The sequence below is a fragment of the Channa argus genome, chromosome 16 (assembly GCF_033026475.1).
Source record: "Channa argus isolate prfri chromosome 16, Channa argus male v1.0, whole genome shotgun sequence".
Classification (NCBI taxonomy): Eukaryota; Metazoa; Chordata; class Actinopteri; order Anabantiformes; family Channidae; genus Channa; species Channa argus.
In genome coordinates, this window is record NC_090212.1 from 5,752,808 (window position 1) to 5,765,807 (window position 13,000).

The window sequence follows — 13,000 nt, forward strand, 5'->3', positions numbered from 1 at the left end:
ATATCTTCTTCAACCACTTTCAGTTCACCCTAGCCTACTATCTAGGTCACAAAAACACCAAAGCTCTCTCCCGTGTATTTGATTCTTCCACTGCTAATGAGGAACCACACTTCATTTTCCCAGAGATCTGTTAACAGACGCTGTAGCCCCGTCCCCCAGTATCAGATGGGCCAGCAAGTACGGCTCTCTGCGGCGACTTTCCCCTCCTTGTCGAGAGCAGAACGCTGGCCCCACGGTTCATCAGTCCATTCCACATTGGGAAGGCAGTCAAGCCTGTGAACGTAAGACTGCTACTCCGCAGATCTCTATGAATTTACCCCACCTTACACCTGTCACCTCTAGTGAGACCCCCATCACCCGCTTGGCTCACCAACTTTATCCCCGGCCTTCTCTGTCAACCAGCTGTTGAAATCGCATCGATGGGACTGGGGTTTCCACTAACTGGTGGAGCGCTTGTAGGTGCTAAGCCTGGCTCATCCTGGATCCTGATTTGATCCCGTCGTGAGACGGATGTTGTAGGGGGTGGTCCTGTCATGGCTGTAACGCTGGCCCATGTTGCCTTGGTGATCATTGCTATCTCCGATCTCCCTTTGTCTCTCCCTCCCTGCAATGCTGCCCAATCAGCACCAACTGTCATACACCTGTCTCCTCCCCTTTATATGCCCTGGTTACTAGCTCCTCTTTGCCAGATCCCGTTCCCTGTGATCCAAGTCACAAGTTTTTTTCCCGTGAACTCTGGTTTTAGTCTCTCCAAGGTACTCTCTGGCTGTTTTGAGTGTGTGTTTGTTTTTTCTCGCCTCGCCACTGGATCAGAATCTCCCCAGAGAACTTCTGCTCTGCTTTGTCCGCCTTCATCTGTATCGGCTCCCTCCCCTCTCGATGCACTGGCTTCGCTGTAGGGAATTACCCACCACTCGTTGCCTTCTAAGAATTCCATCATCATAATTTACTGCTCTGAGTTTTAAGCCGCACTTACCTTCTCTCTCTCTTTTAGATGATCCAAGCCAGTACCTGCTTCTCCAGTCAGTCAGTCAGTCTACCTGTCCCATCACTACAATTATACTCATTAAACTATACCTTACCTTCCTGCTCCTTCATTTGTCCTGCACCTATCTGGGTCCTATAAATCAGATATTAAAACTTTATATAAAATGTATTTAATGTGTTTTAATGTGTGTGCATATTAAGCTATTTGAGTTTTTTGCATAACTACCTAAAAAAGACAGAAGGAGAAAACGTTTGGCTCCCACCAAGTCATCCACCTTTTACACCAACAGAACTCCAGACTAGAAGGCATTGCAAGCTATCAGGGTTCGATACACACATTAAGTTTCAAATACATGCAACACTATCTTGCAAAACTCAGTCCATTAAACATTTATGACCACATTTACAATGTTGTTGGAATGCTTTCAGAATGACTGAAACAGTGATCGGAATCCCTAGCTTAAGCTAACCTGGCAACGGAGTCACAGTAACACAGATGCTCAGTAAAATATCTTGGTGACGTTTTTATTAAAAATATGATCTCACAGAATCTTTAAAGGTATTTCCCTAATTCTCATTGAATCCTTTTAACATCTGGATACTATAACTAACTCATTGCTGACCAGCGAAGCAATTGATTCAAACTGTTTATGCCGTCTAATTCCAGGTGTGCAAAAGAGAAGACAACTTTCTCTTGCCATCTTACTTTTATTTAATCTTTATAAAAATCCCCAACAGTGCCATCAGCACTATCACAGTTGAGACTCTGGGTAAAACTCATCACAAGTGACTTTTTAAATAACCAGACAATTTACAAAGTTGAACTACCTGATAAACCGAATAAAAACTTTGTTTTTCAAAATGTTGCCAGATATTAATAATAATAATTAAGATAATGCATGAGGCACAAGATGAAAAAGAGATCTACAGTATCTAGACATTAGCATGAACAAAAGGAAATGTATGTAAGCTGTGTGCCAACTAGATGTAGCTAACTAGTCTGTAGTGTAACCAGTGGATAAAAGATGTTTGATTAAGAACCGTTGAGTGCAGAAATCTGACATGAAACAGTGGCTTTATAATAACCACCATCCACTCCCTTGGTTATCATGGTTATCACAGCAGTGTCATGAAATTTTAATTCGACACCTGCCAAATTGTTGCTGTGGTAATTTTATGAATTCTGGGATTGTGTGACGTTATCAACCCGATTGGAAATTAAGTTATAGATTAGATTTTCAGTTGGGGTTAGGCACAAAAATATCAGGGTTGGGTTAAGATATATATATAAACCTTTGCCCACAACTGTATATAACAAGACTAAGGATGTTATTACCCATACTTAGGTACCAAGTTGATACAAAAATTCTCAAAACATGAAAGTAATTGTTTTCTATGGTATCAATGGTACCAGAGGTACTGTACAACATAGTGATGTGTGTGTCTGTGAGTGTGCATCAGGCTTTTTAGAGGTATTACAAATAAGACATAAACTGCACTAAAGATGATATGTCAGCATTAAAAAAAATAAAAAATGTAATTTAGTTTTTGATGACCAAAAGGCTTTTTTATTACCTAAAGGTTCCACTCCATCTTTGTTGCTGGAATAGAAGAGAAGATTGGTATCAGGAATTGTGTTTTTTGCCTTATTGCAGAGGATCTTTGATATTTACTCCAGTTCAACTTATAAGACAACAGTTTAACTGTGATAGGCTCATTACATGCATGTAGAATGGCTGTTTCTTTGTGTGTATTCATTCTTTCTTTAATAGGTTTTCCAACTAAATTGAAGCCTGTTATGAATTTACCACATTGACTCTACATCATTCCAAACACTAGTCAGTAGCACACATGAAATAATTTTAACAAGAGTTTACAGCCATGCTAAGGGCTCTGTGAGACACTCACATTTAATTACCACTAAAACAAATTGCAGCAGAATGCTAAATGGCCTGCATTTACACAGTACACTTATCAAGCACTTTACAGTTTCCCTCACATTCACCCACTGATAGCAGTAAACTAACATGGGAGGTGTTGGCCCAGCACTTGGGAACAGTTTGGGATTTAGGGGCCTCATTTGTCAACACATGCATAGAACAAGTTCTAAATGTCTGTGGTGCATGAACAGCCTCATGCAGGTTTACTTGTGTACAGAAATGCATCCAATATACTACACAGTCCCCTGATAGTGTTCGTAATCTTTTGCTGTGGAGTAAAGTACCAAATGAGAAATATGAGACAAGTTTATAAAAAGATCTAAGTGCCGTTGCTGGATTTATGGATACATGCTAATGTGTTTCTGCATTGTTAACAGCTGTAGTGTTTTTACCATTGCTACACTTATTTGGTGGCATAACATTTGTTTCTACGTGGGAATGTGGTGAGTCAGTGAGTGATGTGGCTCACCACTGTTGGAACACACCAGCTGTGTGTAAGGTGAGGTTCTGCTTGTAGGTGGTGCATGCCACAATTTAAAACTGGCTTCTAATAATGACTAATGCTGTAGATAAAGACCACAGTATTTTTATCTAAAGATACAAACATTGTGAGGATGGTTATTGGCATGTAAGTCACTTCAGGTGGTAGTGAAATAAAATAACTGCAGAACACAGTATGATTTGATATTTAATTACTTAAGATTTTATTTCAATTTAAATGACTGAATCCCGCACAGCTCAATATTAACCATATTTGATAATGGATTGATAATGGATATAAAAAAACACATATACCACTTCAGCACACTGGTGCACTACAAAAGTAACCAGACGCATTAGAGGAATTAATGGCATCATTAATGTTGTATTCCAAGTAAAAATGGACATAGCGTTAGTATGTTAGTTTACAGTGTATCCATTACAGGTTTGAGTTGCTGTGTGTGTGTGTGTTTTCACGTGTGTGCAATTTTGGAATCAATTTGTCCACAATTTTACCAGTTTACCACAGTTTTTGGTAAATGCTTGGGATGGAAAAGTTCTAAATATACATTCATTTTTAAGCGGAATAAAAAATTAATTTATCTGACTCTGTGTGAGGACGAAGAGTTAATACATTTAATCTCTGGTCTCTTATTAGTATTTAGTGTTATAATATTACACTAATGTTTGGCACAATCTGTACCAGATTTCATTGTAATCCATCCAACATTCACTGTTAGATGGATTGGATTGTTTTTTTTAAAGCCCCTAGTGATGCTTTTTGACAACTTGTGGCACCACAGAAGGTCGTATTCATGCTTTTGGCACTATCGATGTCTGTACCATATTTCTTGGCAAACCATCCTGCAGATGTTGAGGTGGGCCACCCACGACCCACCTACCAGACACTAGCATCACTCAACCAGTGGTGCTAAAAAATAAAGTCTTTATGTTGGAGGAACTAGTGCCACTGATGTAACAGGAGAAATTACAACAACAACAAAAAAAAAAATAATGGAGGTCTGCTGACAATCAAGCCTGGGGCCATCACTGGGGTCTAATGAAAATTGAGCTTCTAGACTACCCTTCCTCTCTTTCCTTGCATGACTTCCCTTGAGTGATGCCTGGTTTTCCTGGCTGCTTGTAGCTGGTGTGCTTGGCATGACTAATGCCACTGCTACCAAATGGATTACACTCCTATTAACATGTTAAATACTTAGTAAATACGTAATGCTTTTGACACGGTCTCCCCAGGCTTCATGACAAACTGGAGAGAAATTGGAGAGATAGGGTTGGGGGGGGGGGGGGGGGGTGTACAGGAACCGAGCACACGAAAAAACACAGGGAAAATATTGTGTTATGTTAATAGACATGAATAGACAGTTTGATGTTTGAGGAATGATGTTTGAGGAATGATGTTTGAGGAATCCAGCACCTGATAATGGTGACAGTGATTGACTGACCATAGACGCAGTAACTGTTCTGCTGATGATGAAGCTGGTGCTGATAAAACACGTTTAATGGTGTCAAGTAATTAACTGAAGTTCACTGTTTGAACATCTCTCGCTTCATTTGTATCCAACCAACATCCATGTGTTAGGCAGTAACATTCAAGAACTAATCACAAAAACACACCTTTCCCAGCTTATGCTGCATAGATTTGTTGTTGTTTTTTTTTACTGTAGTAAAAAAACTGTATTCTTACTGTAGTTGCATTTTTTTATTTTTATTTTTTTTTGCTAGTTCCAGAGCCCTATTTGTCAATTTTAGCACTTTAATGGAACTTTAATGAAATGGGTCCTTGTAATTAATTACAAGTTTTTCCTGCCATGAGTTTTCCAACAGCATGTTGTATTGTTTAGACATTAGAAGTGGAGTGAGAATATTCAGTGATCGTCACTGAGTATATGCACATGTACATGTATGGATGGATTGATGGATATGGGGGGGAGCAGTGGGCACCCAGAGGCACCCATGGAGCTAGCAATGGGTGACTTGCTCAAAGACACACCTGGTGCATGAGCTGGGATTCAAACTGGGAGACTTTCGTACCCCAGTTTTATGCTTAACCCGTTTATCCACCACGCCGCCTATTGCCACTAACCATCATGATGTGCGGCTTGAACTTAGTGTGTTTTTGTGTATTTTTATGGGACTGAACAAAAAAATATAGTGAAGTTTGTGTTGTTAGACCACTGCATTTCTCCAGCCTGTCTGCTGAGCCTTTTGTAAATAAACTGCGCTGCTTGTATAAAACCCCCCTATGTCTCCTGCATTCGGGTCCACTTTATTAGCCAAAACATGACACCAACTAGACCTAAAGCATTTATTGTTGTCTTTACACTTAGTTTGACCTGTTTGACCCACAGTAATTTACTTACTTAACTGTCACTTTTAAATTTAGTTTCAATAAGCATGAAGTGAAATCTAATATTGTGACAGCCCTGTTACGTTGTCATTATTAAAAAGCCGGGTAAACGATTTAACATACTGTAACTTACTGTTAAAGTAAGTTATTACTTTTGTACTTTTTACACGCTTTGACACTTTAAGCCAAACAGGTTGTGAGAAAATCAGATTTGCACACAGGGGACTTTGTGTTGTTGCATTAAGGCTCCATGTAGAAGCAGGATTAACTTTTCGCCTCTTTGTCCACTCTTTTAACCTGAACACTATTCTAAAAGTTCAAACATCTACTACCCCACCTTTCAATCTCACATTACTCGGTTAGTCATGCATGTGTGTATAAGTCTGGTTGAATGTCAGCTTTGTACTATATTTAACACCATCACTGGTCCCATGTCCTATTTAGATGTCTGAATTAAGAGCTTTATGGTACAGTACTTCTGCTTGAGTAAAGGACACAGAGACATTCAGAATATACAAAGCACAGAGGGGATGATATGAACCAATAAATAATTGAACGAATTCAGGATACAGTATAATGTTTGCTTAATGACTTAATGTGTAGAGGTGCTGTCAGTCGTGTGACCCAGATTCAACAGTTTGGCAGGGAAGAGATATTTGCATCTTAAACTTTTTGTGCAGAGAATCTGCAGTTGTTCTTTTACACGTGTAGTACACAGCTGGAGACTGTCCATCAGCTACACTCCCACCTACTAAAAATACTCCTGGTAAAGGTGAAGGGTTGCACCTGGATAAACAGTAAAGGAGGCACAGTACAACACGACTCAAAAATAGGCTGCAGAAATTGCTGGGTTTTGTTTATAGCACAATGAAGTAGTGACAGTCAATTCTCCAGACGATGACCTGCTGTGTTAACACATGGACTCAATTATACACTATACAAAGTTCTCTGGAAAAAGTGTGTTTAATGTCCAATTCCTATGCACGTTTGCATTTTCACATGTGTCTGGATAAGTTCAGAGTTGCAGTGCATGTTTAGAGAATTGTAGTTATTTTTGCCCATTATGTTTTGGAGGATTTAGATCGTTTGTAATTTTATATATTATTTGAAGTGCTGAAGCACCAGAAAGAGTTTGTCTGCGAATAGCAGAGGGCAGTGGAGCAGGGAGAAGGAGGGTCAAATCAGAGTGGTTGGACCTAAAAATATCAGGACATAAAAGTAACCCTAAACTGCCCACATTAAAAAAGATGAAAACATTTTTTATAATTAAAATTCTTTAATAGGAAATAAATTATATAATACCAAAACGTATTCTGAATTCACAATAGATCTTCACTATTGAGGAGCCAAATAATGCGCTTAAACAAATGATAGTAATAAATAAATAGATTAATCAGTTTCAGACACTCATTGTCTTTGCATTGTCATTTAAAGCGCACAACCACTAACTTTGCATCAAAGCCCTAATCCCATTTTAAATTCGTAATCATAAATCCTGTTTCTTTCCCTGTGCAATAAAATGACAGATTTTGGCAACATTTTTACATTTCACAGCCTGTAATGTGTGACAGTTGTCTTAGCCTCTTTATGCTGCCTGTGTTTACTGCTGTTTAATAAAAGCCTCTTAGCCACTTCCCTCTTGTAAAGATTTTGTCCTCAATAATACTTTTACTAATACTTCCCTCTATAATGATGAGTGAAAACCCTTTGAATTAGCATGTGTTGTTTCACATTCAGGTGAGCCATTCGCAGAGAGCATTAACCACAGTGATACAAACTCTACCCTTCCCATCACAACAAAGACGAATGGTCCTAACTGGGCCATGACTAGTTTTGAACTGAAGACCAATTTGGACCACTGGCTTGCCTGAATTAATGTGAACTTGCTGGTCTTTAATCCTGTTCCTAAGGACTCTGAGCCCTGCTGGCTTTCATTCTAGCAGTTTAATCAGGATCTGATTTACACCTGGCACACCAGATGAATGTAATTATGTGTGATTTTGCCTGAATAGAAACCCTGCTTTGCCTTCTCCATGCTGAATAGCTTTAAAGTTTCAACTTATAATTGCAGTTGTGAAACACCCTGTAGTGTGTGTGTGTGTGTGTGTGTCTGTGTGTGTGTGTGTGTGTGTGTGTGTGTGTGTGTGTGTGTGTGTGTGTGTGTGTGTGTGTGTGTGTATAAGAAAAAGAATAACTGCACAGGCATTTGAAAACATCAGCTCATTAGTTCATATTAAAACACACTAGTGCATTCTTCTTACAGTAGCTTCCCTTTTTACACACACACACACACACCACACACACAAACACACACACACACACACACACACACACACACCACACACACACAAATGGTTCCACACAGTAACCGTCACCTTCAAAATGTAATTGACCAATTTTAGGCATGGTTGAATATTTGAAACAGAACTAACTGAGTGACTGGCTTCGCAGCTGACCGGTCAAATCAGTCCCTCCACGAATTTGCAATGTGTTGACTGTAACAGCTAATTCAACCAATCATGGGACCTCTTTAAAGCATCATAAACGCATCCCAACATGGATGTGAAATCAGGGATTTTGCAACAATTTGCAACAATCACAAAAATGTTCAAAATCCTGAAAAGGACTGACTATTGAGTAACTCAGTTTAGAAGTGACAGGCTGTCTAAGATTCAAGATTCAAACAACTTTATTGATCCCATAGGGAAATTGTGTTCAATGTGATCAACAAGTAATAAAAAGCCCAGCTAGAGGAGTAAGAATAAATGAAGTAAAAATAACACTATTTGTCCATTTTGACCATTTCGTCCCACTCTTTTTTACAGAAGGGGGACAAGTTAAAAGTTTAAAGCCACTGGGAGAAAGAAACTCCTGTGTTGTTCTGTGGAGCACTTGATTGTGATCAGTCTCTGGTTGAAAGTGCTCCTCTGTGCAGCCAGCAGGCAGTGGAGTGGGTGGGAGGGACTGTCCAGGATTGAGAGGAGTTTAAACAACATGCAGAGGGACCAGCTTCTCCAGCAAAACAGAAGTGGTCCTCCTCATCAGTATATTACTGTCTGCCACCTTTATATTGCTGCCCCTTCAAACCGCAGCATAGAAGATGGAGCTGGCTACCACAGACTCATAAAAGATCCACATCATGGTGCTGCAGATGTTGAAGGACCTTAGTCTCCTTAGAAAACACAGCCTGCTCTGTGTTTTCCTGTAAATTAATGGTGCATTAACTGACCAGTTCAGTTTATTGTCCAGGTAGACAGCCAGGTATTTGTACTCTGAAACTACTTCCACCCCCTCTCCCCATATGGAGACAGGTTTGCCAGTCCACCACCAGTTCCTTTGTTTTACTAATGTTAAGCTGGAGATGATTTTGCTCACACCGGTTAACAAAACCGTTCGCCACTGATCAGTACCACGTGATATCTCCACCTTGGATACATCCTACAACTGCAGAGTCATCAAAAACTTCTGAAGGTGGCACGATTCTGAATTGTACCTGAAGTCAGAGGTACACAGGGTGAAGTCAAAGGGAGATAGAACTGTCCCTTGAGGAGCACCTGTGCTGTAGATCCCCGTGTCAGACACACACCTGACCTAAATGTTGCCTTCTTCTTATTTATGATTATTTTAATGTCTTTGGTGACCCATGGCTTGATGTTTGGGAAGCAGCAGACAGTTTTTGTTGGTATACAGATGTAAACACGAAAGTTGATGTAATCTGTAATGCAGCCTGTCAGTCCATCACTGTCCTCACCATATGTCTCATAGACATGTTTTCCAATCCGTGGCCTCAAAACATCCCTGCATGGCATTTGTCAGACCACCTTGTCACTGTTTTGGTGGTGGGAGGCTGCCATTGAACCAGGGGCTTGTACACAGGTAGAAGGTTGATCAGGTTGTGGTCTGACCAGCGCAGGGACGGAAGGGCAGAAGAGCTGAAGGCCTCTTTAACATTTGAGTAGATCAGGACCAGTGTCTACTCCAGTAGTCAACAGAGGTCACCGGAGTAGATGATTTATACTAAACTGGATGGTGAAGGAAGGATTAAACCAATCTATGGTTTGTATGTGATTATCAGCTTATTTACATGTAGATGAATGTAGATTTACATGTAGATTTACATGTACATTGTAGATAAAACCTGTCCATTCCCAAGTCTGCCATTGCAGGTTCTGACTTCCGAGTGCATGTCAACCTTTGCATTGGCAACATTTCCTGTAGTATGATGCTGCTTGTCCATAAACATAAAAAAATTAACTCATACCTATTGGCCATTTCTGTGTCAATGCGTAACATGGGAGCTGCCATTTGACCTCGTGGCGCCAAGCGTCAAGCAAGAGGATGGTGACAAATGATCTATATGAGCCTTTAGGTTGGTGGAAGCCAATTCATTTTAAAAAAGTAATTATTCTCTTTTGAATTTTACCATTTTTTTTTTAATAAGGGTTATAATAATATAAAATCCTTTTTTCTTGGTTTGTCCAAATTCAAAGTTTAAAATTTTAGCTGAATGGAGCAGCTCATTAAATTATTGTAATAGAATCTGAAAATGAAACTCTGGGTTTGGTAAACCATACAAAGGGCCACTTAACAACCATATATGTACTTACTGTAAGATATATTTCCAAAAATCCCTTCACTTCCCAAGGGCCAAATCTCATTTTCATAAATTCCCCCATCTAGAATTCTGTAGTGGGAGCACTGATATTAACATGAATAAATTATAAACTTCTATCATTGTTATAATTCATTAATGTAGTATAGAATTCTCAAACAGCCTCACATTCATAAAGGCATATAACCCTAGTTGGTAAATAATGCAGTGCAGAAATGGATCATGAAATTTAAATGAGAGATTTATGGTATACTGTCAGACTGGGCTGAATAATGGCTAACATAACCAGTCCACTGATTGAATCATTCCTGACTGAAAAAGAAAAAAAAAACACAACTGTGATTTCTCATTCAAAGGAAACTGGTCCAACTGAGCCATCTGGCTTCCATTTTATGCGAAATGCAGCCTCTGATTGGCTGTCATTTTATTCTAAATTGTGGGCTTTCACAGGTTTGACATTTTACTCTGAACAACAGGCACTGATTGGTGTGAGAGCCAATGCCGAGCACAGACTGATTCCAGCAGTCCATGAATGCATGCATAGACACACAAAGTTGGCATAGCCAATATGATTGTGCACGCACAGAGTAAAAAAATAACAAAGTTTTTCCAACTTAAAATTTATGAAAATAAAACATTTAAAAAATGTTTAGTTTTATGTTGGAACAATTTCAAACATCTGCACGCACACACACGGGCCCACACACAAATATGCACACACAAGATCCCCCCTGCAGACCTTTCTCCATATAACATGGTAACGTTCATATTTAGCATTTAATCGCTCGTATTTTTCACTCTTATTTGCATTTCTTCATTTTGTGAGAGATGAAGAGAGAGACAGAGTTGGGAAATGAATGAAAAAAACTGATTTAGTATGCAAGTACCACAACATCACAACAGGGAAAAGCTAAATTGAAATGTCATTTTAGATTAATCTCAAAACAGTGAAGGATGTGTGTGTATGTGTGTATTTGTGTATGGGCAAGGCTGAGGTTGAGCATTATGGGTGTTTAGTTTGTGCGTGCTTGGTGTGGGTGTGTGTGGTGGGAGGTTGCTCGTTGCATTACAAATTACTTCTGTCAGTAAAATCCCTCATTCCTCAAGATTTTCTGAATTGTGTTAGCCTCCATACAGCCCCACAAGGCCAAAATATATTGGTTAATTTAGACATTTTTGATTCGCTTTATTAATGATGTATGGGGTGGGAAACACACTGGAACATAAGACACCAAGTTTTGCTCATTAAACTATTAGACAAATGTTTGTGTGATACCGAAAAATAATGAAGGAATTTGTGTTGCTGAAATACTGTAGTATTGATTCCAAAGAGGATTTATAAAAAGAAAAAAAAAGCTGTTCACATCTAGTGAGTTATATCCTTAGCAGTTTACCCATGATATTATTAGCTAAACAAAATGGGATCAGTTGGAATTACGATTATTATTAATTATTAATCATGTATTATTTGGTTTTATTGAAGCAAGTTTCTTCAAAGGTGTGTCCACACCCAAAAGCTTGAACCAAAGTTCATCTTTTTGTTAAACTCTACAGTATATTTGGACAAACAGTGGCTATAATAGTGGCTAACATAAAAATTTTGTGAGCCACTTTGATTTGTTTTGTTGGCTGTGTGTCCCTGTACTTGACATTGATTGGTTTGTTGAAGGTTTCTTTATTTTCTTAAATGTTTATGGAAATTTTTTATGAAAGTCTTTTCCAGATCTTTTCAATTTTGCTCTTTTTTTTTTTTCTTGAGGAAATGAATGGCAATAACCTGGATCACCTTCCTGTTATTGGTCCAAAGGTCTGAACTATCCAACACTTTGAAAGCAAACATGGTTCCATTTAATCAGGACCAAGTCCACCTCTTTTAGTTGGACTAGATTGTGGTTCTTTATATTGGAGCGTAGTCCAAGGTAGGCCTAAAAGCAGGAGGTGGTTGCGGAGGGTGGTGGGTATGTAATGCGTAGGACTGCCAGGCCAACAGCCCAGGTTCGCCTCCCGAGCCCAGCCCCGTGGTCCGGCAACTGGCCAGCTTCAGGCAAAAAAAACTGGCTGTAGGGTTACAGCAAGTTAATGGATGTGTTTAAAAGCGATAGAACGTGTTTCCTCTATTATGCCAGCCCTCAATCTTCTCCAGACCCTAACCAGCTCCTGTACCTGTCTAATCACAACCATAAAATGCTTTAACAACGCTGTAGTCAAACAAATTGGACATTGTACTCTTGGATCACGAATTAGGGCAGAAAACAAAACCAAATATTTTACTTTTAATTCGTATATTTATGTGGAAAAAAAATTTGTTGCCTGGTAACATTTCACTCATATGTTCACTATCAATGCATTTGCAACCCAACATTTACGTTAGATGAGAACGTTCACATTAAACATTGTGGTTGAAATTACATTTTCCATAAAAACCAAATCGTGTTTGCGCTTTAGTTGTACAGGAACGTCATTTTTAGGAGACAGGCTTGAGTAGGCACATGAGGCAGGAGTGCTAATCACCCCGCACCATTTCGATTTTTTGTAAGCAGTGCTTGGCTAATTTAGCATTTTACTCTTGTTCGTGAAACTTTTTCAACATTCTACAAGCTCAGTCCAAGTCGA